At 37.7% G+C, this 14,983-nt stretch overlaps 1 protein-coding gene across 2 annotated transcripts in view; it reads right to left on the bottom strand.

The window, feature by feature from the left end:
• Positions 1–14,224, bottom strand: part of MICAL2 (microtubule associated monooxygenase, calponin and LIM domain containing 2) — a 144,977-nt gene extending 130,753 nt beyond the window's left edge. For both annotated transcript variants that reach the window (XM_032223510.1, XM_032223511.1), the window contains exon 1: positions 13,985–14,224. The gene's annotated coding sequence lies outside the window, so the exon portion shown is untranslated. The remainder of the gene's footprint in view (positions 1–13,984) is intronic.
• Between the last annotated feature and the right edge of the window lie 759 nt (positions 14,225–14,983).

The raw sequence follows: 14,983 nt of genomic DNA, 5'->3' as shown, positions 1-14,983 counted from the left end.
GGAAAAAATGGAAATTAATATAAAATATTCTCTATATGCTGTTGCAGTGGATTAAGGGGGCTCTTAATTAGGCTACTGGCTATCTGGGAGACTAAAATATTGTGAAATACAGAGTCTGTCCTACCAATGACAGTGAGGGAAGCAGAATTCAGTGGGAGAGGAAGTTAAAAGTTTCTTTATTCTCATACACATTTGGCTGTGGGCCCTGCAAGAAGCAGAGATTTAAAGAAGCTACTTGACTTAAGAAGTCAACCCAAAAGCCTAGAAAACCTTGGGGGAATGGGAACTAATAAAGTTGGCAAGGAACATTTAATTTAGTCATGTAAAAAGAATATTCTGTTTATGTGATGTTATATACAGTATCTGCTTCATTAACTCAGAATGTTTACAGATCTGTGCTAGGTTTTGAATGCAAATCTCAACCTTATTAGCTGGTTACAATTACACTGGGCTCTGAAATCCTTATTTTGTTGCTATTACTAAAAGAAAAATTCTTATTTTCTTCATTACTCCAATCTATTACCTAATGTCCCGAAACTGCTTGAGCCTGGCTGAAAAGGAAAAACTGGAGCCATTCAGTTTAAAAGTTGGTTCCTTTTGGGGAGGGAGCATTTCCTATGACCCACCAGATTTCAAGGGACAGGAACTCAAGAGTAGGTGGCTGCAGCTTTAAATACCTCCGAGTAGAACTTTTTCATTTCAAATAGATGAATCCAGACTCCCAGAACTTAGATAAAGGGTAGATAAAGGAGAGTAGAGAGTGGAGATTGCAGGAAAGGATCTGGCAGCCTGTTGTGGAGGTTGATAACAAGCTCCCTTCAGCAAAACAGGAAAAAAACCACTTTAATATGAGTGTTTAACTAGTAATCTGTGTTCATGATTCTCTGATAAATACTACTGTGTTCACTGGTAATTCTTTAACACTCAGACTATAGCTGTCTCAGAATTAATGCGTGTATCAATATGTTGTGTTCTGATAAGTGTATTACTTCTTTTGCTTCAAAATCGTGCATGCTGGCTATACTGCCTGAAAGAATCTGTAAAAACAGGAAAATATTCTTTTAATTATATCTCTGACCTCAGTATTCATCCATCAAAATCTTACAAAACCACAAAGTACAGCGTTTACTTGTTATTTGTAAAGCTGACATGATGGATCAAGCAAAATAACTATCTTTTCCTTGGATGGTTGGAATGTCAACATTTAACTCCCCAGCACTTACGAAAGCCACCACAAAGGCTTCACAAAATAGCTAAAATTCACTAATACTATACAGAAACCTCTAAAATATAAACATTTCTTAAAAGAGACAACATAGAGAGAAAAAGAAAAAATGGCAGGATTTCCTCCCCTTTTCAGCATGTTAAGCTTTGAAGGCCTACTGTCTTTCCAGATTCAACCAGAGAGATTATCCAATAAATACTGATATATAACAGTTTCCAAGAATTACAATTTCTGGCAATCTGCAGGACCAACAGCTGCCCACTTTCCAACTAATAGTATTTCTTTTTCTTTACATAAATATTTGTTGCTTTCCTGGTAGGATTATAGATTTAGCTATCACCTATTTTACTCCCTAATAAGGTATCCTAAAACCTGGCCTTTGGGTGATAGGTATTATGGGGGAAAACACATTAAAAAACCCCTCTCCATTCTCTTTCTACAGCATGTTCATCTTATGAATTAAAAGTTTAATACTACAGTAATTGGACTCATTTTATTACAGATTAATTTTTGAACATCCATTTATAGATGTATTAATTCTATAATTATTCTCTTTGGCTGGTATTTAAAATGCTGTTTCAAATTACACCCATTGAAATGAATGAAGCTAAAGCCACAATACTGGGTGGAGGCTGGGCAGAACATAAGTAAATAGTACATAAGGGTTTCATAGGAAGCTACAGGGTAATGAAATAACAGTGTTTGCTTGGAATGCTTATTCAAAATCAACAAATATCTGGCTGCAATCCAATACTGCTAGCTTTGATGGCAATTTGATTCTCACTTATATAGAGAAAGCTCAATGGAACACAGTAGAACCTATTTCTCAATCATTTGTTTGGTAAATTAAACAATTTACAAAATTTTGGAGACTGCTTGTTTCATGACACTTGAATATATTTAGGAACTATGTTCATTATATGATTGATCAAACCCTATTTGTCTGTTTCAGATATAAAAGATACTGCCAACATTCAACAGTAGAGAGCAGGTATCAAATATTCTTCTTTGGAATAAAAATGTTGTTTAAGTACACAAAGAGAAGCATCAAAGTCTCTTTATAGTATCTCTAGAATTTAAAGCAGAAGGGCATACAAGTACTGCAGCCCTCAACTTACAATTGTTTAATGACTGTTCAAAGTTACTGTAAAAATGACATATGATCAGTTCTCATAGTTATGACAGCTGCAGAATCCCTGTGGTCACATGATCAAACTTTGAGCGTTTGGCTACCAACATGTATTTACGATTTATGATTGCAGTGGCCCATGATCCTGGGACTGTCATTTGCAGCCTTCCTAGGGAGCTTCTGACAAACAAAATTAATGGGGAAAGCCAGCTTCTCTTAATGACCACATTATTCATTTCACAACTGTGATGATTTGTTTAACAACCATGGCAAAAAAGATAGTTAAATGGGGCATGACTCACTTAACAACTGCCTGGCTTAGCAACAGGAATGTAGGACTCAATTGGAGTCATAAATTGGGACTACCTGTAATATATTAGACCAGACAAGGTCCATTCCAACATGCATTTCCTTCAACTGTCCACAAATAGAAGGGCAACAATACTCACACACTTAAGTTTTCCATCCTCTGGTATTTAGAGGCATCCTACTTCATAGGAAGTACTGAAGGTAACATACAGGCATACATTGAAAGTTTCATCTTTGAGAAAATTTATCATGCCTCTTTTTAAAACCATTGCTAAATCTTGCAACTGTGATTTTCAACACCTTAGCATGTATTACAGAAACAAATATTTGAATTCTCTGAAAGTTCTCCTATATATCTACTAGCTTCTAACGCTCCTAAAATTCATATTTATTTCTAAATTTTACTGGAAATTCTGCTCACAATTTGTTCTTTAAGTGATATCCTGAGTATTGTCAAACACTGAACTTCGCACTACATATAGGTCCAAAGGCCATAATGATCAAAGTTATGTTTGAAACTATTCCCAATCTCATCTGTACTTTGCTTCTCTGTAACACTGTGTTACAGACACAACTAACATTGTTTAAGCTCAATATTAATCCTCCACAGAAACCCCAACAGCTGGTTAACAGATGATTGGCAAAAAGTTGGTGTTTCACACCCAGTATCTCACAAAAGCCATTTGCTTTTGGAAAATCAGGAGGAAATTGTAGGATAAATCCAGTTTTTAAACCTTAGTTACCCAGATAACATCATCAAATCATTTTTTTCTAGACATGACCATGTTTTTTTTCTAACTCAATTCTCTCTTTGCATGCAGAGTAATAATACTGGAGGCAAACATTAACACACCGGTCGCTTAATATATGAATTCATTGCCATTAATCTGGTTATCAAAGTGTTTGTAGAAATAAATGAAAAAAATCAACCATCCTGTTAAATAATTTCAGGTGGTTTGGTTTGCATTATGGTCAAAGTAAACATGATGATATAAGTGCAATGACCAACAATCTTTAATGTTATTCCATTGGCATAACTGGGAACGCATAAATCCCACAAATAATCTTCAGGAATAACTTTCAAGGTCTAGTGAGTGGTGAATGAGAATCAGATACTTTTATATGCCCTGAATTTATTTTATCAATTTCCAGAAGTAACTTATTAAATGTATGAGTGATAGGTTTTAGGTGCAATGAAGCATATGTAATTTTATGATTAAGCCACAGTTTAGTCAACTTGCTTTAGATTAGCATAATGGATGACTCCATTGTTTAGTGTTTGTGTGTGACTATCTCTCCTTGTTCAACACAACAAAATTTTAAAAATCATGACCTAGCACTGTGTGAGATATTCTCTAATAAGCAGGTAGATATGGGGAAAAAAAGATGTAATGTACATGGCGTGAATGAACAGGTATGGCATTACAAACTTACTGTCAGCCAGATCTGGCATCTGATTTGAATCTACATCTTCATGAGGAAGAGATGCTTTCTTTTTATATAGCAACAATCCCTCAGGTTTCCAGACAGAAGAGCTTTTATCCTTTAGGAAAGTGCAAATAATTATCCAAGGGAAAGGGGAAAAAAATCAGTAACAGGGCTCCTCTGGTAAAAGGAACAACTTCAAAAAGATGGAGGGACATTCCCACCAAAAGTTTCAGAGCCTTCTATTTTCCTTTATAGTTTTCTGCAAGAAACCCATTTCATCTCCTTTACTATTGTTTTGTTTATAACTACTTAAATCCAAAAAGGGATCTTTATCTCTTTCGCTTTTTTAGAAGAATGAAGCTTAGTTTTGTTTTTTCTTGTGAGATTGTTTTCTCTTTAAGGGGGCTGGGCAAGGAAAGGGGCTGATTCCTTACCTATGCCTCCATACTACAGGGTGCGCAGATGTTATTATATAGTTTGATTTTTCATTTCTCTCTTTTTCAATTTGTCCAATAAACAATTCAGGTTGTGGAGCCCTGCCTCTTAAATATCAGATGAAGGAGAAGATACTACTGATCCATTCAATAGAAAGATTAGCTGTATGAACATCCAAGCTGTATAGCAAGATAAAGGAGCCCAAAGGAGTTCTGGGAGGGGTTAATATCCCCAACGTTTCATATCACAGATTACAATGACTGGGTAAATGGTACCTGTCACTCAACCAATGATAAAGCTATCTCCTCTCGGTCAGATACCTAAAGAAGGGCATGTAGCATGGAAAAGCATGATGCTTTAATTGTTCCATCTGTCAACCAAGAAGAAAGGAAGAGTGAGATTTGGGTAGAAGGGCAGATCAAAGAGGAGCTCTGGGGCTACCCAAGTTATACCTACTAGTAATTAAAGTGAGTGGTTTAAATAACAGTTATTTCAGCTGAAGAAAAGTAAAAGCATTACTAAATAAAAACATCTGTATCCAAGCAGATATTCCTTGACTTACAATCATAACTGAGTCTGGAATAATGGCCTTAAGTCATGGCAGTTGTGATGTGTGTCACATGACTGACTGTCATTAAGTGTACACCATGGTCATTAAACAAATCCATTTTCTTCAATAAGCATTTTTGGTGGAAACTGGAAGTAAATGTTGGAAACTGGCAAAAAATACTGCAAATTGCAATTGCGTGATGGTAGGACATGGGAAACAGGTAAATGTGAGCCAGTTGCCTGGTATCCAAAATAAAATCATCTGATTGTGGATGGGGTTGTTGAAAATCTGGGTGCGTCTTATACACTGAATACAGCATTTTTACATCCTGAAACCCTGTCCCCTTCACCAAATGGTCGTGCATAGCCTTTAGGAGGCTTATACTGTGCTCCTGGGGGCTGGGGAAGAGCAAAATTGAGCAAAAAATGGCCCATTTTTCACTCATTTCTGCCCTCCCCAGCCCCCAGGAGCACTCTGTAAGCCTCCTAAAGGAAATGCACGACCATTTTGGTGAAGGGGACAGGGTTTCAGGATGTAAAAATGCTGTATTCAGTGTATAAGACGCACCCAGATTTTCAGCATCTTTTTTGAGGAAAAAAGGTGCATCTTATACTCTGAGAAATATGGCAACTCTGGTAAGGTTCATTGTAACTTGGAACAGTTGTTTAGTGACTGGTCATTAAGCAAAGACTACCTTAACAACAGACTTACAATTTAGTATTGGGGAAAGCTAATTTCAAAGGATCTTTTCAAGATGAACACTAAAGTTTGTTTTTATTTTTATTTCTAAAAACTTCTTAGCTATTCAATTTGCATCCTCTTTCATTTGGAAACTCAAGATAGTATGTATGGTGATCCCTCCAAGCAGCAACCTTGTGAAATAGTATGGCTGAGAGAAAATGAGTGGCTCATGGGCTGTGGCTGAAGGATGAGTAGAACCTGGATCTCTTCCCAGTATCAGTTCATTGTCTTATCCTGCCCTCTGGAACATTCTCCCTTCAGAAATTAGAATGGCCTCCACTCTGTTGGCCTTTCATAAACCTTGAAAGCAAAGGTGAAATGCAGCAGGTTCTGTCAGGTTCTGGAGAACTGGTAGCGGAAATTTTGAGTAGAGAACCAGCAAATGCCACCTCTGGCTGGCTCCAGAGTGGGATGGGAATGGAGATTTTGCAATATTCTTCCGCTGGAGTGAGATGGGAATGGAGATTCTGCAGCATCCTTCCCCTGCCATGCCCACCAAGCCACGCCAGCCCACCAAGCCACGCCCACAGAACTGGTAGCAAAAAAATTGAATTTTACCACTGCTTGAAAGCCTGGTTATGTGCCCAGTCCTGGGACACCAAGTATACTAAGGGTTCTGTTTTCATGGTTACATTCATATTTATGGTTATAATTTCTCTCAGTAGCTATCTCTATCTATCTATCTATCTATCTATCTATCTATCTATCTATCTATCTATCTATCTATCTATCTATCATCTATCTATAGTGAAACATAATAGAAAATTTTATATATATATTATATATATAAATTTTTAGCTTAATGGCTAAGACATTTGCCTAAGATGTAATATAGCACAGGTTCGAATCCCAGTAAGGGTATGGCTAGCTGATGAGAGCTAAATAGCTTGAAATAGATCTATACTAGTCTCCCTTTATTTATTTATCAGCACAAATATAACACAAAATGTGTAACAAATGCAACAATAAAAATATTGGCTTTCTGTCGTGATGGACTCTTGTGATGAGCCGATTGACAGATAATGGAAGCTGTTAGCTTCCTCCCATAATTGGGGCTTACCAGGGGTTGTGACACTAAATATATACCTTCTTCCCTGGCTTCAGCTGATAAGGAGGAGAACTTGTGGCTTAATGGCTAAGACATTTGCCTAAGATGTAATATAGCACAAGTTCGAATCCCAGTAAGGGTATGGCTAGCTGATGAGAGCTAAATAGCTTGAAATAGATCTATACTAGTCCCCCTTTATTTATTTATCAGCACAACTATAACTATATATAACTATAACTATATATAACTATAACTATATATAACTATATATAACTATATATAACTATATATAACTATATATAACTATATATAACTATATATAACTATATATAACTATATATATATCTCAATCAAACTATATATTAGTGTCACAACCCCTGGTAAGCCCCAATTATGGGAGGAAGCTAACTGCTTCCAACATCTGTCAATCGGCTCGTCACAAGAGTCCATCACGACAGAAACCCAATATTTTTACTGTTGCCTTTTGTTATATTTGTGTTTTTATTTGTGCTGATAAATAAATAAAGGGAGACTAGTATAGATCTATTTCAAGCTATTTAGCTCTCATCAGCTAGCCACACCCTTAGCACAGGTTCGAATCCCAGTAAGGGTGTGGCTAGCTGATGAGAGCTAAATAGCTTGAAATAGATCTATACTAGTCTCCCTTTATTTATTTATCAGCACAAATAAAAACACATATATAACTATATAACTATATATAACTATATATAACTATATATAACTATATATATATATATAAAATTTTCTATTATGTTTCACTTTAATTGGTTTTACAATTATTCACTGCCCAAGCTCACTTGAGATGCAAACTGAATAAACAAACAAACAAAAAAAGATCACAAAGAGAAAACGTGGTTGCAAATTATAGCTTTGTTTCTTCTTGTCTGGAACTAGATCACATGTTACACTAAGGCAGAAAAGGCACAATATGGAAACTAGCCTTGTTTCACTTGCTTGAAGTTTTATTTATATTTACTTCCTTAATGCTTTTTATCTCCCATGTCCAGACTATTCACCTATATCTGCTTGTTACAGTATTGTGAGAATTTCTTTTGCTCTTTTGTATACATTTAATGCAGAGGAAGGCAACCATTTTAGTGCTGCAGGCTGCACACTTATGTGGCAAGTTGTAATAAAAAAAATAGGCACAAAAGAAAAAAAGTAGGGACAAGATAAAAGAGGTATATTATTATGTATTAATTTACTCATATCACTGAAAGCCATCTAGAATAGCCCCATGGCGACGTAGGCAGCAAATAAATTTAAGAAATAAAATTTAAAAATCTATAAAAAGAAAGATTTGTGGCATAGGAGTTGTTATGGGTACCTATAGCCAGGGTAGATTTGATTTAAATCAAGTCAATTTAAATCATTATTTAAATCATTATTTAAATCGCTAGCAAAAAGACTTGATTTAAATCAACTCGATTTAAATCATAATTTTTAAAAAGCAACTGTCATCTCTGTCCCGTAGCAGCTCCTCCTCTGACCCTATGTTGATTCACCGACAGTCCCAATATTGCAGAATATACAGCCTCATGCTACATAACTAAGCTTCATTTCATACTGAATAAACTAAATTATTAATGTATCTTAAATAGAAAACTATCTTTAGATAGATTTTTACTCCAGAAGCATTTTTTAAAAAATAAATTTGATAAAAAAAAATCCAATTTAAAATTTAAAAATCCAATTTAAATTTAAAAATCCAATATTTAATTCCTTTAAAAAATCATTGATTTTTATCCACCCTGCCCATACCTATGCATCTGAATTTTATTTATAATCTATTCATACAAGGATTTTTTTTTACTACATTTATCAAACAGCTCAGCCTGAAAGAGAAAAGAATACTTTTCTCATATCACCTTTTCTAAGTAACTATACTTTGCATTGATAATTAGAGCTTAGTGTCCTTGGAAAGCCAGCCCTGCAAGTCTTATTTTCATATATAATAAACAGGAACCACATTAAACAGGTTTAGAAACTTGCTGCGCAGTAGTGCCTAATTTGCAGGGAAGGAGTGGGGGAGAGGCATCTCTTCGCTCCAAAATTGAATTTCACTAATTCATATTATGCTAATTTTACTTTATGCAAAATCATAAACGACACTGTCAACAACTACTCATAATTAGAGCAAGAATGTTTTTGCTCCCAAGACTCTCATTCACTTGGACTCTGAGAAGCCATCTCTAGTGACAAGAATCTTGTTCAGATTCCGTGCTCAAATGGAATCATCATCTTGGCTGCGACTATTGGTCTATGTGCCAATTATAAATCGAGCTTACTTACTTGCTGCACTTGAATATAAAATGCTTACTGGGGGGTTCTGGAGTTCCTGCACTGCTATGGTAAAACTTCTTTTGAAAACATCTAAAAACAGAAACCCATTATATATTAGTGCTTTATATAGCCCATTACATAAGTGCTAGTACTGACTTCAGGCTCAGAATACCAGGTCACAATCCTAATCTCATATAGTTAGTCCTCAATTTACAACAGTTCATTTAGTGACTGTTCAAAGTTACCACGGCACTAAAAAATGTGACATGATCATTTTTCACAGTTATGACCTCTGCAGCATCCCCATGAACATGTGATCAACATTCAGAGGCTTGGCAAACTGGTTCATATTTATGACCGTTGCTGGGTCCCAAGGTCATGCGATCACTTTTTGGGACCTTATGACACGCCAAGTCAATGGGAAGGCCAGATTCACTTAACAACCATGTTACTAAATTGCAAACTGCAGTGGTTCACATAAAGGTCATAAAATGGGGCAAAACTCACTTAACAAAATGCCTCACTTAACAACAGTCGTAAGTTGAGGACTACCTGTATTTGAACTATTAATCTACTTTCTGCACTAATAAACATATTTAGGATTTAGCCATCAAGGACTATGTCACACATTGGAGTCCAGGGCAGGGGTGTCAAACATGTGGTGTCACGGCAAAATCACATGACGTATCACGTTTTTCCCCTTCACTAAATCGGGCGTAGGTGTGGCCATCATGTGATGCAGCTGGCCGGCAGGCCGCAAGTTTGATAGCCCTGGCCCAGGGCATCTCTGGTGCATTACTGCATACAGGATACAGCATAACATGGCTCCCAATTAATGTATTATCCATCACTGTCTGTAGCAGCTTTTCTCAATCTTTTACCCTGGAGGGGCAAAAGAAATAATTTTCAGGTCTCAGGGAACCTTTGCATAAAAATTGTTATATATATATACAACACACACACACACACACACACAAACACACACACACACATTTATATGAATTTTATAATACAACTCCCTTCCAATCTACACAATGTTTACAACAACAGCAAATTTGCAAGCCAGTTGTTGTGTCACGGCATGTAAAAATTTCCATTCCTGAGTGTTAGCATCATGTGGCACACAAAGTTCAAAAAATGATTTAAAAAAAAAATCACAATCCCTTACCGAACCCCTAGTGACCTCTTGAGGAACCCCAACTGAGAAAAGCTAGTCTATAAAAACATGCTGACATCTAAGTAGTGATACCAATCCAATGTATACCACCTAGGATCACCAATCCTACAGCAAGGATTCTCCCAGGGACAAAATGTTTGAGGTGAGTCCAAAGATGATCAATACAAGAAAATAAATGTCTCTGAGAGGGTCTCATTTGTGAAAAGAACTGAATGTTTAAATTGTCTGGGTGTAACTTAGAACTGCAGACAATACAAATAGCTAGACAAATACTGTAATGAGCAGCAATCCACAATTCAGAGCCAGGATAATACCAGACACCTTTTTTAATTAGGCCCAACATGAGCTGAATACAGTATATTGAAGATCTGATTAAGCAAACAGACAGTCACAACTGAAATTACAGATTGGCATGACAGTATTACATAGTCACTCATAAAATATTGACATGCCTCATGTTGAGCAAGCACTGAAACTGCATTGCTCATTGAATAAACTTTTTTCCATTAAAGACAACAGCAGACATGAAAGGAAAAAAGTAAGAGTTTACATATTGACAAAAGGATTTAAAACTTTTTTAAAAAGTAGAATTTAAACAAAATGAACCAAAGCCCATTGTTTTTGACAGTTTCCATTTTATTATTATTTTTCTATGGTGGTTTTGAGATTTAAAACAGAAGCACCTAATCAATTTTAGACTTAACTTTTTTCCCATAAAAATTTAGAGTGAGCAGTTCTTATTGAAGTAACTGGTATCTGCGGTACATTTAGTTAAGAATGAAGTTTTTATTCAAGTGTCTGGAATAAATAGTGTTAATTTCCTTGACGTTTCAAATAAAGAAGGTCAACAATTTTGAACATGCTATCCCTCTAGGGGTCAAAGTACCTGTAGCTATTTGAAGCAATATATGAAAGGGAAAGTACAAAGTTTAGTACAATAAAGCAGGGATGCTTGAGGATACTTTAGAAAGTATAGGGTGCCCTGTTCCATTCTTCCTGGATGTATTTACAAATTAGAAGCTACCTACCACAGTCTGCCCTTTTCCAAAGTTTTGCCCCATAGTGGTCAAGTTTTAAAATATACTTTATATTTTAAAATATTTAAAGTGGGTACATTTTTGAGTCAAATGCAATGATTGCTTTTCAATCCCTTTTGGAATTTATTTTTAATGAATACATAGCAAACACACTAACTAAAAACACAGGATATCATACCATGCTTGCAAAAAAGAAGAGCAATGTGGCAGAACTTATTAGACTATTAGAACTTAAGCTGACAGTCACCCACTGATCTATTCTGGCACTTCATTCCATATAACAGTTATGTGGAGGAGGATCCAAAGCGAATTCATAGGAGAAATTCAAAGTCTAATTTCTGTTCCCCACTTGACTGCACAGGCATACAACTCCTTAAATAGGCACACTGTTTCATAGTGATTCATAGCATACCCGTGGCAAAGAACCATACTGATAGGAACCAAGACTGTGTTAGTGCAATACATTGAATCAAAAGCTAGTTAGCTTAGCATACTGAACCAAACTCAGTGCATGTGATTAATCTAGGGTTCAATGAGCTTGCAATTCAGGAAAACTTAGTTCCATTAACCTTGGATTTTCATGTCATATGAATACAGTCAAGAAGACATTGAAAGTTACCATATACAAGCTCTGTTTCTTAAAGCTCAAGAAGGTATTATGTAGTATGGCAAACATAGAGAAGACATTCTACTTGAAGTTAAGTGTCCTCAACGTGTTTTGTTTTGCTTGTTTATCATTACAGTATATGGATGTTTCTTCAAAGGTTATTATGAGGATACCTTCATGGTTTGTACTCTGTTTAGGCTGTCTTTCTTCATCCATAACTGGAACAACATGTTCATAAACCTCAACAGCTGCCAATAAGCAGCCTCTGACTTCCCTTCCACACCCAGCCAGTTTCTATCTTCATTCTTTATCTGCCACATTTCATTTTCCCCACAAACTTGACTACTAACTTCTAGTCTTTCCAATCAGCAACAGTATAACTCTACTGTAGAAGCAGCATAACTCCTTAAGACTACTTAGAAAAGCCTAAGAGCAATGAAATTTTAAGGCACAAAAAAAAAATCGCACCTCATTTTTAACTGTACAATAAAACCTTTAATCATATAAGGATTTGTAAGATAAGGATTAATCTAAGAAATAATGCTCAAATATAAAGCATCTTTCCTCAACTTTGCAACCTCTTCATGAATTGCAGTCCAAGCTCCCAGAATTCAAACCCAAAGAAGGATGGACAAGGACAATGTGGTGCAAATCACAAGACCCTGGATGGATGCTAGACTGGGGAAGACAGTACTCCCTTCATCCCCTTTAGATGGTGCTTTCTTGAGTCCAAAGTGTAGATCATTTACCCAAACTCAGTAATCAATATGATATGAATTGGAAATCAAAACATTCTGGGAGGGAGAACTGGAGATAATTGGTACAGAATTTCTTTTTCTCCATACTGTATCTCTACGAACACATTCCACACAGGTACCTCTGCACTGCTATCCTTCATGTGTCTACAGAAGCAGGCTCTACTCAATGTTAAGATGCCAGAAGAAAATCTGTTCCATTGCAATGCAATCTGAAATTACCCAGAGGATGAATTCAACACTTTACTTCCGAATAGATCAAATTCTGCATTGTGCAAGAAAGCTTCACTCATCCTCCCCACAGAGAAACTTTACTGTCCTGGGGTCCGCTTTAAATTCCACTTATCTTCACTAGAAAGCAGTTGAAGGAAGCAAAATAGTAGATCTGCAAGATCCATAGATGGATAGATAGGTAGACAGACAGACAGACAGACTATAGATAGATGATAAGGAGCTGATATATGATGGATGATAGACAGACAGACTGACTGACTATACATAGATGATAAGGAGCTGATAGATGATGGATGATAGACAGACAGACTGACTGACACACAGAGAGAGAAAGAGAGGGGGGGAGGGGGGGAGGGAGAGATAACCTCTCCATAGGCTTTTAAAGCTATATCGTTATTTCTTTTTTTAAAAAATCTATGAGAAACCTAGAGGAGGGAGCATCAAGAAACCACCTGCACTTAAAACGAATCGCATGCCGCCGGTTCAAGGAACTCCGAAGCGCCGGGGCGAGAAATATTTCGCCACCGAAGCCCAAACCGCAGATCTGCTTTCATTTCCGCCTCTGTCGGGATGGGGCGGAGGGAACATTTGGGGCAGCTTTTTCACATCCTGTTTTGTTTTGTTTTTTAAAAGCCCAACAGAACAGAACAAAACAAAACACTCCTGCAAAGCAGGTGAAACGCGTCTGGCGATAACAATTCTGAGGGTAGAGAGAGCGCGCAAATCCTTCGCGCCGGGCGGATCGAGCCAACCCAAACCTGGGCTCGCCTGCGCCTCCCAACCGAGCGCCACCTGCGTAAGCCGCGCTCCGGACCAGCGAGAGAAATTGACCGGGAAAGCTGTCTCTGTCGGCAACGCTGCCTTTCCTGGAAGGACGCCCACCCGCCCGCCGACTCGCGCGAAAAAGTCCCAGCTGCTGTTTCTGCCCCATCTCCCCGGGGACGCTTCAAGATCCCACGCTCCACAGACCAAAAAAAGCAGAAGGCGAAATCCTAAAAGCCTTACCGCCACAAGCCGGGGTCAGCAAAGACGGCCAAGCCCAGGAGCGCTTTGGAAAGCTCGCTCCGGCCGCGGCTTCTTCTCTTTCTACCCGGGAGCCAGGCGCATGCCGCCGGCTCCTTCCCCTCTGATTGCGCGCGGCGGAGTGCGCGCCAGGCTCTGACTGCCCTTAAACGGGACTCGCCCGCCTGCTCTGCTTGCTTGGCTTGGTTTGGCTTTGCTCGTGGCTAGCCGAGGGCGGCGGGGCGGGGCTGGGCTTCCAGCGGAGCTCTTTCTGCCAATGGGAAGACGCCGAGAGGGAGTTCTGTCACAGAGAACTTGCACGCGGGAGCAACGAGGGCGGCTTTCCGCTTTAGGACTTTGGAAGAAATGCTCCCTGGTCATAAAAAACAACAACTCAGGGTTGCACCGAGGGAGGGAGGAGGTTCAACACCTGTTAGCCAGTCCATTTTTTCCAGTCTCGTTTATATCTCTCATTTGAATGATCTTTGAGATATGCCGATATTTTAGCCATTTCAGCTAAGTTTGTTACTTTCAATGTCCATTCTTGGATTGTAGGCAAGTCTTCCTTCTTCCAATATTGCGCCACCAACAGTCTTGCTGCAGTTATCAGGTGCAGAGTCAAATTGGTCTCTACCACTGTAAAATCAGTACATATACCTAGTAAAAATAACTGAGGACTAAACTTTATCCTTCTTTTAAAAACATTTTGCATGACCCACCATATTTTTATCCAAAATGCCTTAACCTTTTGGCAGGTCCACCATATATGATAATATGTAGCATCGAGAGAACCACACCTCCAACATTTAGGCTGTACATTCGGATACATAGAAGCCAACTTTTTAGGATCTAAATGCCATCTATAGAACATCTTGTAAAAATTTTCTCTCAGATTTTGAGCTTGTGTAAATTTCACATTTCTTACCCAGATTCTTTCCCATGTATCCAACATTATTGGTTCCTCAATATTTTGAGCCCATTTTATCATACAATCTTTAACTA

This window comes from Thamnophis elegans, chromosome 1 (genome assembly GCF_009769535.1).
Source record: "Thamnophis elegans isolate rThaEle1 chromosome 1, rThaEle1.pri, whole genome shotgun sequence".
Classification (NCBI taxonomy): domain Eukaryota; kingdom Metazoa; phylum Chordata; class Lepidosauria; order Squamata; family Colubridae; genus Thamnophis; species Thamnophis elegans.
This window is presented reverse-complemented; position numbering and strand designations above follow the sequence as displayed.